Here is a 15939-nt window from a genome sequence, read left to right on the forward strand (position 1 = left end):
TTCGAGTACGCCATTGACCGCACGATTTAACTAACGAGATATTTTTATGGTTCGGACATATACACATGCAACGATATCACGTTTGTTCGTTGTCAATTACACACTTTTTTTTTAAATGGTTAAAGGGGGTGATTCTGATTTTTATTAAGGAAGGAGTTAAATCATTTATTAATTTTTATGCCGTGTTATATATTGCCCCCTCTAAGGGATATAATTAGAGATGAGCGAATTTACAGTAAATTCGATTCATCAGGAACTTTTCGGCTCGGCAGTTGATGGCTTATCCTGCATAAATTAGTTCAGCTTTCGGGTGCTCCCGTGGGATGGAAAAGGTGGATACAGACCTAGGAGACTCTTTACTAGGACTGTATCCACCTTTTCCAGCCCACGGGAGCACCTGAAAGCTGAACTAATTTATACAGGAAAAGTCATCAACTGCCGAGCCGAGAAGTTCGTGACGAATCGAATTCACTGTAAGTTCGCTCATCTCTAGCTATAATACAGCATACACTCATTGCAGGCACTGTTCAATGCATTGCCATAGGAATGCATTGATCAGTGTTTTCTGCGCTTGATTGCTCAAGCCTGGATTTTAGGCTTGGAGCAAATCAAACGCCGATTGGACGGCCAGGAAGAAGGTAAGACACTTCCCGCTGTCTTCTCAGCTGTTCAGGATGCCACAATTTCACCGCGGTGGTCCAGAACAGCTCCGCTGAGCAAACCGGCAGTGTATTCTCCCGTTTTAGACGCCACGATCAACTTCAACAGCGGTGTCTAAAGGGCTAATATCGGACATCAGCCCAATCGGTGATGTCTGGTATTAGCAACCGAACCCTGTGCGCTCAGCTTCTGGCGTCCTCGTGTTAGAAAATGGCAAGATTGCGCGCGCGATCATTTAGTGGTCCAAAAAATAAGGCGTTGCAGCACTGCCAAAGGCAAGAACATAGGCTTTAAAAGTCATAAGAGGTGGTAGTGATGTATACTTTTTTTTTTAAATTGTATAAGGCTACGCGTTTCAAGACAGTATTATTCCTCAGAAGCTAAAAATGTAGATCATACATTTTTGGCTACTGAGGAATAAGACTCATCTTGAAACATGTATAGCCTTGTATACTATTTTAATTTCATATCACTACCACCTTTTAAAGCCTATGTTCTAGCCTTTGGCAGCACCTTATTTTTTTGGACCACTAAATGATTGCATGCGCGATCTATTGCCATTTTCTAACACGAGGACGCCAGAGATTGCGAGAAGTCCAGTTACCTGTTGCTATCTACAAGGATTATTCCGACCGGACGCACATCCGTGCCAGCCTGCACTTAGCCGAGACTGCTCATCGTACCGGGTTAAACAACAAATACCCCCGAGGATTCCAGGGCATTAATGTAAGCAACAACCTTTTGTAAGCAAAAGAGGGGTTAGCCCTAAACTAGAAATCCCCCCTTATTTTTATTAAAACTTCATCCTATATTTCATACGTTTAAAATGATCCTATGTTGAGACAAAATTGTTATGTGCTCATTTAAAACACAGCCTGTGCTCAGTCAAGTCACTGTGTATGTCCAAGGAAATGCCAAGTACTCTTATAGGGGGAGATTTATCAAAACCTGTGCAGAGGAAAACTTGCCCAGTTGCCCATAGCAACCAGATTGCTTCTTTCATTTTTATGAAAAATGAAAGAAGCAATCTGATTGGTTGCTATGGGCAACTGGGCAAGTTTTCCTCTGCACAGGTTTTGATAAATCTCCCCCATAGTCTTTAGCTTTTAGCTATGACATACGCATTATTATTTCTGTTGGCATATGTGGCTACTATTTAAAATCTGATGCTAGCCATCCGCCCCCCGGACATTTCGTTAGACCACGCTGACTTTCTCAAGGGAGTCCGGCAATTCCTTATTTCATACGTTTCAAATAATCCTATGTTGAGACAAAGAATTGAAGTTTTAATAAAAATAAGGGGGGGATTTCTAGTTAAGGGCTAACCCCTCTTTTGAGGTGCACCCCTAAAGTTGCTTACATTGTACTGGGTTAGCTCTCCCGCACAGAGGCCGGACGCCAATCTTCCAGCACTGACTGCTGCCCTTGCCTCTGAGACTGCCAGTTGCGAGGACACCAGCTGCACATATTGTAATAAAAAAAATAAATCACATCCCGGACTGCAGGAACTATTATTTGCTATATCCATCGCACCTCTGAACTATTGTTGAACTATTTCTGGCAACATGAATTGACATTTGGATGTATCCGAAACTACCAGATTGTCGGACTATATTTACCCCCCCTCCAAATACGGGCACCACAAAGCTATATCCATTGGCATATTTTTATATTATATACCCATATATACATACACATTTATGAGTCTCTTTAGGTGGTTGATTTTTACTATTTTTATTATTTACTTTTATCTAATTGTATTTACATCTGGTGCAAGGGCCCTGCCCATGAGGTTAAATATTTTCAATTGCATTTATTATTGTATTCATCTTTAATTCAGGTCCATTAATATCTATTTTTAATTATTTATGTATATATTTTATATTATTATTTCTTCCCCCTCATTCTATTAATCCATCTTTCCTTCCTTTGAGGACTGGTTTTGTATATAATTTCATCCTTTTTGTATGTATAAAGTTACCTGATGACGCTCTAGATTAATATATACATATATATATATGTCAATCCAGCGGATTGGTGGCGCTCTGTATATTTGGTAAATCCTCCATACGGGTGGTAACCTTGAGTGGATCCTGTGAATTAACTATTTTATATGGTGTTGGTTCACAATCACTATAGTGGTGTATTTGAATTAAACATATTAAAAGTTATATTTTAGTAGCACTCCCCTCACTTTTTTTGAAAGTTTTTTTTGCATTTTTGATGCTGGAAGATAATATGACCCCTTGTAGGTCAGTAAAATCATTCTACATAACTTTTTTTTATATAATTTTATTATATATAACATTTTTGTACAGTACTAGGTCTTTTGGGATTTAGACCAATCCAGTTAGCCTTGGGACGGTTGGTTTGAGTGCGCTAGACATATATATTTTTATAGTTCAGACATTTACACACAGCAATACCACATTTCCATATTTTTAATGGGAAAGGGGGGGGGGGGGAGGGGTGATTCAAACTTTTTTTTTTTTTTTTTTTTTTTTTTACACTATTTTTGTCCCCACAGGGGACTATTACACGCAATTAGATTACACTGTTCAGTGCTATGCCATAGCATTGATCAGTGCTCCAGCTCACTGAGGCTGACTAAATGGTTCTTCAATGCTCCAGACAGTGAAGAGGCAGGTAAGGGCCCTCCCACTGTCCTCAGCTGAGTGGGACAGATTTCCCCCGATGATCCCGATCAGCTCTGCTGAGCTACCAGTGTATTTTCTGCATTTTAGATGCGATAAACTTGTGTTGAAAGGGTTAATGCCAGGCATCAGCCTGTTTGCCAGTGTCCGGCGTTAACTGCCACCTGCAACCAGGACTGAACATATGAAGTGGGCTCAGCTCCCAAGCTCACTATATAGACCTGCTGCACTTTGTATATACACAGCAAGGTCAGTAAGGGATTTGATTTTACTTGCCATCATTAATGCCAGTAAGCCACAGGCAACCAATCACACCTCAGCTCTATGTATGTTTTACTATACCGGTTTATAATGGAGCTTTATTCTGCCTTATTGCAGTTAGATTAATTGTTTCACACTATAAAAACCTAGAACTAAATTAGACCAATTAAAAACATCATGGGGTACATGAAGTACTTAACTAGTTTTAACTTTATTTCACAATTGTGAACACTTTAATGGTGACCATTTCCCTTCATTTGATAGCCTGTGATGCTTAATATTTCTGTAAGTATTGTGTAAATCTGTTTGGCACAGTGCCAGTCTGTTCAGCACATTATTGCCATCACTATGGCATGCCAGAAAGGAGTAGGTCCTCTGCTGTGATTGATAGTAGCACACATTTTCTTCCCCAAGTTGCTCTAAGCAGACGGATGATGTAAGCCATCAGTCAAGACAATGGAGTGGGACGATGGCTGGTAAGTAAAACACCTAGGGGATTAATTACAGAATTACAGGGTGCGACTTTAATTTCATATCCTCACTATGTCTGGGGCAAGTCCCCCAGAGATGGAGGATAAAGATTTAACTGTATACAACAACATGTTGCCAAGTGTCACAAGAAACAAGCAGCTACTTTAACCATATGCAACAGGCATTAGTTTTATGTAGGTGCATAACTGATGCATTAAGGGGTTTATAAAGATAACTAGAGACGAGTGAAGATGGTGATTCAATTCATCACAAATAGAGATGAGCAAACTTCCAGTAATTCAATTAGTCATTAACTTCTCTGCTCGGCAGTTGCTGACTTTATCCTGCATAAATTAGTTCAGCTTTCAGGTGCTCTGGTGGGCTGGAGACACTCCCCTAGGAATGTATCCACCTTTTCCAGCCCACCAGAGCACCTGAAAGCTGAACTAATTTGTGCAGGCTTAAGTCAGCAACTGCCGAGCCGAGAAGTTTGTGACAAATTGAATTACTGTAACTTTGCTCCTCTCTAAAGAGAACTTTTCTTACTGCATAGTTAACAAAAATCCCCTTATAAATCAAAATTGTGGGTTTAATTTCCCCCCCCAATAATTTCTTGTTGATTTGCAATTCATTGGCCCAGATTTATCAAAGTGAAGTGATTTTTTTCTCAGTCATGACTCAATTTCTCAGTTTGATAAATCTGGGCCATTATGTGTAAAGAAAAGGTTGCCATTAAAATGTACAGCTTTGCCTGTAAAAAAAATAAAAAAAGATACACTGCAAGATCTGTTTCTCTGGTTTTACTATTTATTAGTTAATTTGAATAAAAGCAGTTCTGTTTTATTCTAACAACATTACACAATTTCCAGATAAGATTTTTTTTTTTGTTTTTAAGAGCAACTGGAAGAAAAACAAACAGCATATGGTCTCACAAGGGGTCTGAGAATCTCACCTCTGTACCTAATGGCAATCAGGCTACCTCTGGCAGGCACATGGAGGGCTGTGCAGCCCCCCAAAGAAATGCCGCCCCCCCTCACCATCACTGACCCACAGCCAAACTGGTCGTGCTGGAGGATGTTGCAGGCAACAGAACGTTCTCCATGGTGTCTGGACTGTCACATGTGCTCAGTGTGAACCTGCTTTCATCTGAAGATCACAGGGGGCCAGTGGCAAATTTGCCAATCTGTTCTCTGGCACATGCCAAACATCCTGCACTGTGTTGGGCTGTAAGCACAACCCCCACCTGTGGATGTCGGGCCCTCATACCAGCCTCATGGAGTCTGTTTGACCATTTGAGTAGACACCTGCACATTTGTGGCCTGCGGGAGGTCATTTTGCAGGGCTCTGGCAGTGCTCCTCCTTGCACAAAGGTGGAGGTAGCAGCTGCTGCTGGGTTGTTTCCCTCCTACGGCCTCCACGTCTCCTGATGTACTGGCCTGTCTCCTGGTAGTGCCTCCATGCTCTGGACACTACACCGACAGAAAACCTTACCAGAGCTCACATTGATGTGTCATCCTGGATGCGCTCCACTACCTGAGCCACTTGTGTGGGCTGTACACTGTCTCATGCTATCACTAGAGTGAAATCACTGCCAGCATTCAAAAGTGACCAAAATATCAGCCAGGAAGAATAGGAATGGAGAAGTGGTCTGTGGTCACCACCTGCAGAACCACTCCTTCATTGGGGTGTCCTGCCAATTGCCTAGAATTTCCACCTGTCTGTTCCATTTGCACAACAGCATGTGAAATAGATTGTCAGTGTTGCTTCCCGATTGGACAGCATGATTAACTTGGAGTTACATTGTGTTTAAGTGTTCCCTTTATTTTTGAGCAGTGTATATAAGTCTTCAATTGTTGGTTTTTTTCAAACTTCTGTCCTGAAAAACAGAAAAATATATAAGTATTTGGAATATCATTAAAACAATTTACACAATTTTCATATTCACTCCTCAGATAGTTTAAGTCTCATCATTTACCAATCAGATGGGTAAACGGCAAAGAGGAATCATCATTGAGTGGTCATAGAGGTCAATTTCCCACATTAAATGGACACTGTCAGATTTAAAAAATTTAGATGTTGGAAATAAGAAATATTAGAAAGGTTAATGTTTTTCCATGATCAGTCATAAGAAAATTTTATTTCCAAGCTGAAGCACAGGCATGAAGTCCAGTAAGTGAGGGTGGGCTAGCACTCCTCTGTGCTCTCCTGTCTGAGATGAGTGCCAGCCCTTTGTTCAGGCCTGTGCTTCAGCTTGGACAAAGCCATGATTTCTATTAGAAATGTAATGAAGTATATTAGGTTTATTTTCCAAGATGTACAACGTATAAAACATTTGTATCTGACAGTGCCTATTTAAGGTTGATCAGGTTCTTTTTAATGCTGCAGTTAAAGGGGGTACTCCGGTGTTCTGACCCTTTTTGTTCAGTCTATGGAGGGGTGTGTCAGCCAACATGCCCCCTCCCGTAGACATGGAGGGGGTGTGACAGGACAACAACTGCCGGAGGAACCTGGTGTTTAGAATGCTGGATGCTGCGGGAGATCGTGGGGGTCCCCCGATCAGACATCTGATGTCCAAATCCCTTGGCATGGCATTTTTCTGTAGCTTTCCTCTCCAATTTGTATTTTTAATCCTAAAGCATCTTTATGTTGCAATTCTGCATCAAAGGCAAGAATCAGGAAATAGACCAGTCAAAAGGAAAAAACCCAAAGTATATTAGGTTACCTGAATGCCCAGTCTTCTGTCCCTGCAGCAGAAGTCTAAAAAAAAAAAAACAGATACATGTTAATATAAAATAATTGTAGCTAACAACTAAGCAGCCCAAGTTCTATAAGAACAGTAATGAATAAGCACAGTTAGGTAGTTCATTCTTTACTACAGTGTCAATTCACCCCCTATAACAATGTGAATGTATTTACACAGTACAATGCTAGCATCAGTTCATAAAGGCGTCACCACAGACATTCTGATGGGTAAACGGCATACTGAATCATCATCGCCAGCAGTGACCTAGAACAGTTAGGCTGGACTATTTACAAAAGTGGTTGTAAGTTGCAAAACTATGTTTCAGCAATAGAGTAGTTAAGGGGTACTCCGCTGCTCAGCATTTGAAACAAACTGTTCTAAACGCTGGAGCCAGGAGCTTGTGACATCATAGCCCTGCCCCTGAAGGGGTGGGGCTATTACATCACGAGCTCCAGCATTAGGAACAGTTTCAAATGCTGAGCAGCCAAGTACCCCCTTTAAAAGGGTTCTCCACTGCCTTAACCTACTTGTGGCAGTTAGTACTGTGGCAATATGTTTTTGTAACTTTTTTCCGGTTGCTCACGGTACTGCATGTGGTGTTTCTTACCTTGGTTCCAGACCCGGAAGCTGGTTTCTTCATTTGCTTCCTGCCTTGCCCAGACCACTTTTCTTCCGCGGCCATCTTGCCATCTGGATGTCACCTTGGAGGGTGGTGTGTGGGAGGCTGGCCTGCCCCTCGCTCCGTACGAGCCCACCTCCCGTGTGACTGAATCCTCTGGCGTCAGCGCGCACCTCCTTACTTTCAGCTTCTTCTAAGCTGAATGCTGATTGGGCTGCTTTCGGCAAATCGGATCCCGTGATGGGCGCATGCGCAGTTCGTCCTCGCTCAGGAGGGTCATCTGCACATGTGCCATTGTGATGTCAGCCTCGGGACATCACAATGGCACAAGCACAGATGACCCTCCTGAGCGAGGACGAACTGCGCATGCACCCATCACAGGATCCGATTCGCCGAAAGCAGACCAATCGGCAGCCAGCTTAGAAGAAGCTGAAAGTAAGGAGGTGCGTGCTGAAGACGCCAGAGGATTCAGTCGCGCGGGCACGTACGGAGCGAGGGGCAGGCCGGCCTCCCACACACCACCCTCCACAGTGACTTCCCGATGGTGGCGGAAGAATAGTGGTCGAGGCAAGGCATGAAGCAAATTAAGAAACCAGCTTCCGGGTCTGGAACAAAGGTATGAAAAACACCATACAGTACCGTGAGCAACCGGAAAAAAAGCCATAACAACATATAGGCACAGTACTAACTGCCACAAGTAGGTTAAGGCAGTGGAGAACCCCTTTAACCTTTACTTAGTGGAAAAATATTTGCACTATGCCCTTTTACAGAAATGCTGCTTATGTTTATTTTATTTACTGTTTTATAGATATGCCATTGATTGCAGTTCGTAAAGTTACTTTTTGGCACAGAATTTGGGTCCAATTTATATGCTATGTGGACCCTGCTTTAAATTTGACATGAAACTGACGTCAGCTTTTTGCAACCAATCAGGTAAAGATATTGTAAAGTAGATTAGGAACAGTCAAGTGCACATTCACTAGAAATGGAATTTAAACCCAGTTATCTACAGGGGACAAAGGTTAACCCAATGAGTTAGCATTATAATGTGTATGAAGTTGCATCTTTGCTTGTGTTCTGCAATAGTGAAGCCCCAAACTATATTCCAATTCCATAATTGAAGCATTTCCATAATCTTACTGCAAAGAAGTCAGGAATCAAGAATGTATGGAGTTTATGTCTGCAATTCACACACCTGTATATTTTTATTGGCCAAGTGTCAACCATGATGAATGGAGAACGGTTACACTGACCCCCAGCATGGTGTCCAGGTGCAGAGACTTCATGGGGCCAAGAGGCTCAATATTGATTATGGGTCACTCTAAAAAGTCCCCATCTCTAGGGACATATTGCCTCTGTTTAACACATCCACACTTCACCGGTAAACTAACAGTGTCAGAGTCACCGACAGTATAAAGAGGAAAATCTGACCACTTGACCTTTCAGATGACCAATTTATCATCCGGCAGGCGCCAAGTGTCAAACATGATTTATGAGAACATCAAGGTTGTGGTGATTTTCAAAAGAAGATTATTGATTTAAAAATGTTACACTAAAAAAACCTGTCCAACACAAGGCAGGTCACCCACAAACATATCAAGACCAGTTCACCCTGGCTAAACTGAAAATAATTCTAGATATCCCAGTATTGCATACTGTACTGGTCATTGTGCGCTTCAGAGATCTCTATTACTACAACAAACAAAACCTATTCACAGTAGTTAGTTTAAGTTACGATCATTAAGTGCAAGCCAAATCAGTGGGTCCTGGCATGGGCAGCAATCTTTGCCACATCAGTGCCCATGGGGGAACCACCTATTGTCAAAGCAGACAAATACTGCTCAAGCTAGCCACCAGCACTGGGCCATCTGGCTACAAACAAACCATGTGTCAGTGGCCAAAACCGCACCCCAGTGTGAACAGATTGGGTGGGTGCACATGGTCAGCGAGGTTGGGCAGTATTGGGGCTGCTCTCCCCCAATCATAGGTTTGGGAAATGCTACAGATGGGTGGGAGGCGACGTGGCTGCACGCTTGCACTTTTTCATATATACTAACCACCTGTTCAAATGTTATGCTGAGAAGTAGAGGATCATTGTGGAGGTGGTAGATTTGCAGTCATGTCTGTTTCTCTATTAGATCTACATATGATTTGCTGATGTAATACACTGTGAACCCAGCTTTGACACAATGGCTCCATTATTCTTTTCTTTAGAGTACAATTCACTCCAAATTAATGTTCATTAGCACCTTTTTAGTAATATAACTAGGTCAGAGCCCTTGTGCTCAACTGGAGTTCTCCATCCTCCCTGAGCCGGCCTTAGGACACCTATATGGTTTGACAAGTGTACCCACCGCTAATGTTCACATTATGGATTATTCAGGCAAAAAAAACATAACATTGAATTCACAGCAGAAATCAGAGGCATAGCTTCTGATTGGACAAGTTTGCAACATATTAGCTCCTAATCCATGGTGACAGTGTAGGATGTGGGTAAGGCTAGGTTCACATGGGCATTTGCATCTGACCTGTACAGCATCTGTTCAGCTTTTTGTAGAGCCGGACAGACCCTGACATGGGTCAGATGTAAACTGCTGCTGTAGGGTCCCAATAGACCCCATACACTTGCATGGGGTCCATTGGTGATCAGTAATTTCACCGGAGGAAATTTTTTACTCCGCTGAACTTGATGAAACTGTCAATGGAGCTCCACATCAGAGCCCGACTGCAGTGTGAATGAGCCTAGGGCTGAAGTTAACGATTATTTTAAATAATCGATTAGTTGTCGATTTCATCGATTGGAGAAAACGTCAAAATTAGAGATGAGCGAACTTACAGTAATTCGATTCGTCACGAACTTCGGCTCGGCAGTTGCTCCTAGGACTGTATCCACCTTTTTCAGCCCTCCGGAGCACCTGAAAGCTGAACTAATTCATGCAAGCTAAAGTCAGCAACTGCCGAGCCGAGAAGTTTGTGATGAATCAAATTACTGTAAGTGCGCTCATCTAGTCAAAATGCCAAAAATTTATGTCAGTTGCTGTACAGGATCATTAATGATTTGATATTGACGCATGGATAACTATCTGAACTATTAAATTAAAATGTTATTTACCAACATTTAATTTTAATCAAGAACAAAGGGATGTCCAGCGCACAAGATGCAAAACGTTTTCTTTATTGCTGGTAAAACTTCACAGCATAGTAGACATGGACACAAACATGTGACGCATTTCGGCCCTACATGACTAAGGCCCGACGCCAGGGCCAAAACGCATCACATGTTTATGTCCATGTCTGCTATGCTGTGAAGTTTTACCTGCAATAAAGAGAACGTTTTGAGTCTTGTGCGCTGGACATCCCTTTGTTCTTGGTCTATATACAGCGGCACTGCTCACACCAGTCCGTGTGCACAGGGCTCGGGAAGTGAGCTGGACTCCATGTTGTGTTTGCTCATTTCATTTTAATAGATCAGTTAGCCATGTGGCATTATCAGATATGTAAAAAAATTTACATAGCAATAGGGGAGCGAATTTTTATTGAAGGAGCGGTTTACTTTTCACTTTTATATAGCACTCCTATACACATGGGGTATGTGCCGACTGCATTGTACCCAACCCATGTCTGTAGTACTACAAACACTAGGATGCAATGCTCTGCGCACACCCCGCACGATGTCATCCTGCACAGCTTGCTATAGGCTGCAGCCTATAGGGGTTTAGTTACAAGGCAAAACCGACTGTCCCGATGTGTATTCCTCAGGCATTTGGCCCTACTCATCCAAAGCAAGGCTAAATGCCTTAAGAATTCGCCTGCCTTCCAGAACTGCATGTCCCGGGCATCTAGCGATACAGTTTCCACAGTGACTGTCACTGAGGCTGCTGCAGGATTTTCGGGACTCACCTGACCGCAGCAGCCTCCTGGCTGCTCACAACGAAGCGGACGATTAGATAACTGGATTCGTCGACAACGACAATCCTGTTATCAAATTTTATCGATTTTATCTATTAATCGTTGCAGCTCTAAACCAGCACTAAGTCTCATTCAATGGATTTAATCTGCATTTAGGCTACCAGATGCTGAAGCCTTGCAAAGTCAGCATCAAAGTAAGTGACATGATATGCAACCAATTAGCTTTCATTTGTTCTAGGCAAAGCAAACAAGTTTTGGCTCAGGGAGCTCATCTCCTTTGCTTTAAAGGGGGTACTCTGGAAAAAAAATTATTTAAATCAACTGGTGCCAGAAAGTTGTACAGATTTGTAAGTTACTTCTATTTAAAAAACTTAATCCTTCCAGTACTTAGCTGCTCCATGTTGCACAGGAAGTTCTTTCCTTTTTGAATTTCCTTTCTGTCTGACCACAGTGCTCTGCTGACAACTGTCCAGAGCAGGATATGTTTGCTATGGGGATTTGCTCCTACTCTGGATAGTTCCTAAAATGGACAGAGGTGTCAGCACTGGTCAGACAGAAAGGAAATCCAAAGAGAAATTAACTTCCTGTGCAACTTTGACACAGGTGGATTTAAAAAAAAAAAAAACCATTGGTGTACCCCTTTAAGGGTCAGCTGCCTAAGTAGGAGCACTATCACAGCCTCACAGGAGGTGCAGCTACTAGATTGAGGTGCCAGAGCAATGTAAACATTCTGAAGTAACATGCAGATGATGAGGTGGATGGGGGAAGGGAGCTTCAGCACATGGCAGGGATACTGAGGGAGAAATGCATCATGTAACTAGTCAGAGCAGCCATGATGAGGAAGAAGACTATTGGCCATTAGACATTCCTGTATGTACAGCAGCACTTGTAGTACAGAAGTGATAGATATTTTTGATGAAGCTGCCACCATGCTGTAGCCTGGAGACAGGGTAGTGATCTGGGATTTTACCATGTGCTGTGTACAGAGGCAAGAGTCAGTGAACATGCAACAAGTGCGCGTATTTAGGACATAATATATATAAAAATAAAAAAAAGCCTCACCCTAATGGGGTGTGATCAGTCCTTGCACTTCAAGCAGCACAAGCTATAAATGCAGCCTAGATATAATTCAATGTAGCTACATCATTCTGCATGGAGCTTCTCCGTACAAAAAAAAACAAACAAATAAATATTACTTTAAACTGTTGACCACAAGCTATTGCAAAACCAACTCTCAGCATGCACAGAAAGCATGTTTGGAGACCACTGCTATATAGTGCTGCCTCAGCCTTCAGAACACAACAGATATTGCAAAACTACACCTCCCAGTACACCCAGCAGCCACAGCTGTCCATGCATGCTGGGAGTTGTAGTTATGCAACATCTGGAGGCACACCTTTTGGAGAAACCTGCTGTGTAGTCTACAATTCTCCCACATAGTATATACCCTCATATATACAATAGTAATGTACAGCGGAGCCTTATCTCATCACAGATATATCCCTCCGCCTCATGGCGCTAGATAACACAATAGCAATATCCGCACCGTGCGCCCCTCCACGGGCGATACCAGCGGACATACCGCCCTCTCCTCCCATCCCTCCTCACCTGCAGCTCGGCACAAAGAGAACGAGACAGGGCCCCACAGCTTCCTTTTATAAGGGGGCGACCATAGAGATTCTGACGAACCAGAGCGCCCACCTCAGCCTCCGCCATCTTCCAAAAGGGCAAATCCGCCCTGGTGTCGGGTTACCTGACGTGAACTATAAATCAGGGCCTCCACTCACTGCAGGCCACGTGGCTGAGCTATAACAGGGAGCTGCCAGTCACAAATATGGCGGAGGGCGGCCAAGCTGTAATTAACCAATTACGTCCCATAGAAATCTAAATATTTAGATACTTGTGGAGGGAGGACCTCTGATTGCAGGAAAGACGTAGATGCTGCTGGGGGGAGAGCTTTCTTAAAGGTGTATTCACACAGTATCCTACATATATTTGAAGCTGCAGATTTACATTTAAATCTGCAACTTCAAATATGTGCAGGATACTAAAAGGTGTATTCACACGTACAGTATCCTGCATATATTTGAAGCTGCAGATTTGATACTGCAGATTTCAGTGTAAACTTAAAGGGAACCAATCATCAGATTTTACCCTATATAAGATTTTACCCTATATAATGTTGTCCTCACCTCACTGAACAGGCGGAGCAGAACAATGACGCGGCCCATCAATCAAGCGGAGGGGGCGTCGCTCCCAGCCAAAGAACGGGAGTGGGTGAGAAGAGCTCTCCGCCCAGGTGACTACTCACGGCGGCGGCGGTGACTAGTTTATAACTTCATATCTTCACCATCCCTGGGGGCAGGAGCATCCCCCGGGAATGGTGAAAATAAAGATTTTACCCTATATAACGCTTTGCCAAGCATGATATAGGGTAAAATCTGATGATTGGTTCCCTTTAATGACTGAAAATATCGTCAAATCCTGACCATCAAATATGCGCAGGATACTGTATGTGCTGCTGCATATTGACAGTGATTTCAATGGGTAGGAAAAAACGCAGCAGAAAATACAGAGCGTATGACCCTACCCTAAAGGTGAATTTTAATCTCATAGTTAATGTGCTGACAGCTATTAGAAATAAAAAATATCTATTGCTCAGAGATACACAACTGTGTATGGCCATGTTCACATTAGAATCATCGTTGGTTCATTCCGTTATAATGATGGGGCGAGTAGAAAAAAATCCTGCAAAATAACGGGCATCTAATGGAACCCCAACAGACCCCATTCTAAATGAACAGGACCTGTCGGGATCCATTAGTGTCTGGTGTCACATCCGAGGTCCCAGCCCTGTTATCAGCATGTGTAGCACAGCTCCCGAACAGCTCAGATGTGTACAAGGCCTAAGGCTTCAATTGCGCATCTGTCCAGTATTTGCGGAATTGACGCAGAACTGATGCAACATTTCTGAATGCTTTCTGCATAATTCCGCAGAACAGTTAAAAAGCTAACTTTAAATTCTCCACTTATTCCGCATGATTTTCGCACCAACTCCGAATTTTGCACAGAAATTGAATCCACATTGACTTCAATAGGATTCTGCAGCAGAAGTCCAGAGAAATAGAAGACCAGACTCTGCTGTGTGAATTACCTTGCCGAATCACATTAAAGTAAATAGGCAACAAATTTAGGAAGAATTCCGTGCGGAAAAATAATGCAGAATTCTGTGCAGAATTTCTGCCGTGTGAACGTGGTCTCAGAGATAGGCAGCTGTCCTGAAGAGGTACACTGAAGAGAGAACTAGGAGATCCAGAGGAAGGTGAAGAAAAACCCAAAATATCTGAATCTCAGGGAAAAAAATAAATCCTTCCTGACCCCACAAATGACGATCGGATATCATTGTAGATCATATCCATCATCTGCCTACTGCTGCTGAACATACAGACACAGATACTGGAGAGCTGGGGACACCTGAAACATGGACATGGGAGAGTCAGGAGCACCTAGAACAAAGAAAATGGAGAGCGGGGCACTAGGATCACAGACTCTGGAGAGCCAGGGTAATCTAAAACACAAACACATCAGATACAATGCATCTAGAACACAGACACGGAATAGCTGTCAGAACTTGGACAATGGGGAGAAAAATTGGGATGAGATCCGGCGCCTCCTCCGATATAGTAAGTTCGGAAATGAAGATGTAACAAAACTGCCTATATTTAAAAAAGGCTGTTTTATTGGAGGGCACCCTCCAATAAAACAGCCTTTTTTAAATATAGGCAGTTTTGTTACATCTTCATTTCCGAACTTACTATATCGGAGGAGGCGCCGGATCTCATCCCAATTTTTCTCCCTATTCCTACACGTTAGAACCGGACTTGCCAGTCACGGTTAGGGATGCAGAGGCAGCCACCTACCTAACGCCGCCGTACGCTAGGATCTCGGACCCGGGATACCAACGGCTTCTTGCAATCTGAAGGCTTACAAAGGTGTTGTGCCCGCAGCACAACTAACCACGGTAAGGTGCATCTAACTCGCACGTACCCGCTTTTACTTCAACGGTATCACACCAGGAGCGCGCCTCTCCTTTTTCCTTTTATTTTCAGAACTTGGACAATGGACAATGGAGAGCTGGGGACACTTGGAACACAGACACTGGAGATCTGGGGGCACATACACCACAAGAACAGCGCAGCCAAAGGCACCTTGAACTCAGACACCGGAGACCTAGGCCACCTGAAATACAGACAGTGCAGACCCAGGGCACCTTGAATATAGACACTGGAGATCTGGGGCACCTTGAATATAGACACTGGAGATCTGGGGCACCTTGAATATAGACACTGGAGATCTGGGGCACCTTGAATACAGACACTGGAGATCTGGGGCACCTTGAATATAGACACTGGAGATCTGGGGCACCTTGAATACAGACACTGGAGATCTGGGGCACCTTGAATATAGACACTGGAGATCTGGGGCACCTTGAATACAGACACTGGAGATCTGGGGCACCTTGAATATAGACACTGGAGATCTGGGGCACCTTGAATATAGACACTGGAGATCTGGGGGCACCTTGAATACAGACACTGGAGATCTGGGGCACCTTGAATACA

General features: G+C 43.2%; 1 long non-coding RNA gene across 1 annotated transcript; it reads right to left on the minus strand.

Moving 5' to 3' along the window:
• Window positions 1-4856: 4856 nt before the first annotated feature.
• On the minus strand, window positions 4857-13164 carry LOC130274137 (uncharacterized). Its single transcript, XR_008844258.1, has 3 exons — window positions 12926-13164; window positions 6769-6803; window positions 4857-5922 (listed from the first exon to the last, which is right to left on the minus strand). It is a non-coding gene; the product is annotated as an uncharacterized LOC130274137 (long non-coding RNA).
• Between the last annotated feature and the right edge of the window lie 2775 nt (window positions 13165-15939).

Source organism: Hyla sarda, chromosome 5, assembly GCF_029499605.1.
Source record: "Hyla sarda isolate aHylSar1 chromosome 5, aHylSar1.hap1, whole genome shotgun sequence".
Lineage (NCBI taxonomy): Eukaryota > Metazoa > Chordata > Amphibia > Anura > Hylidae > Hyla > Hyla sarda.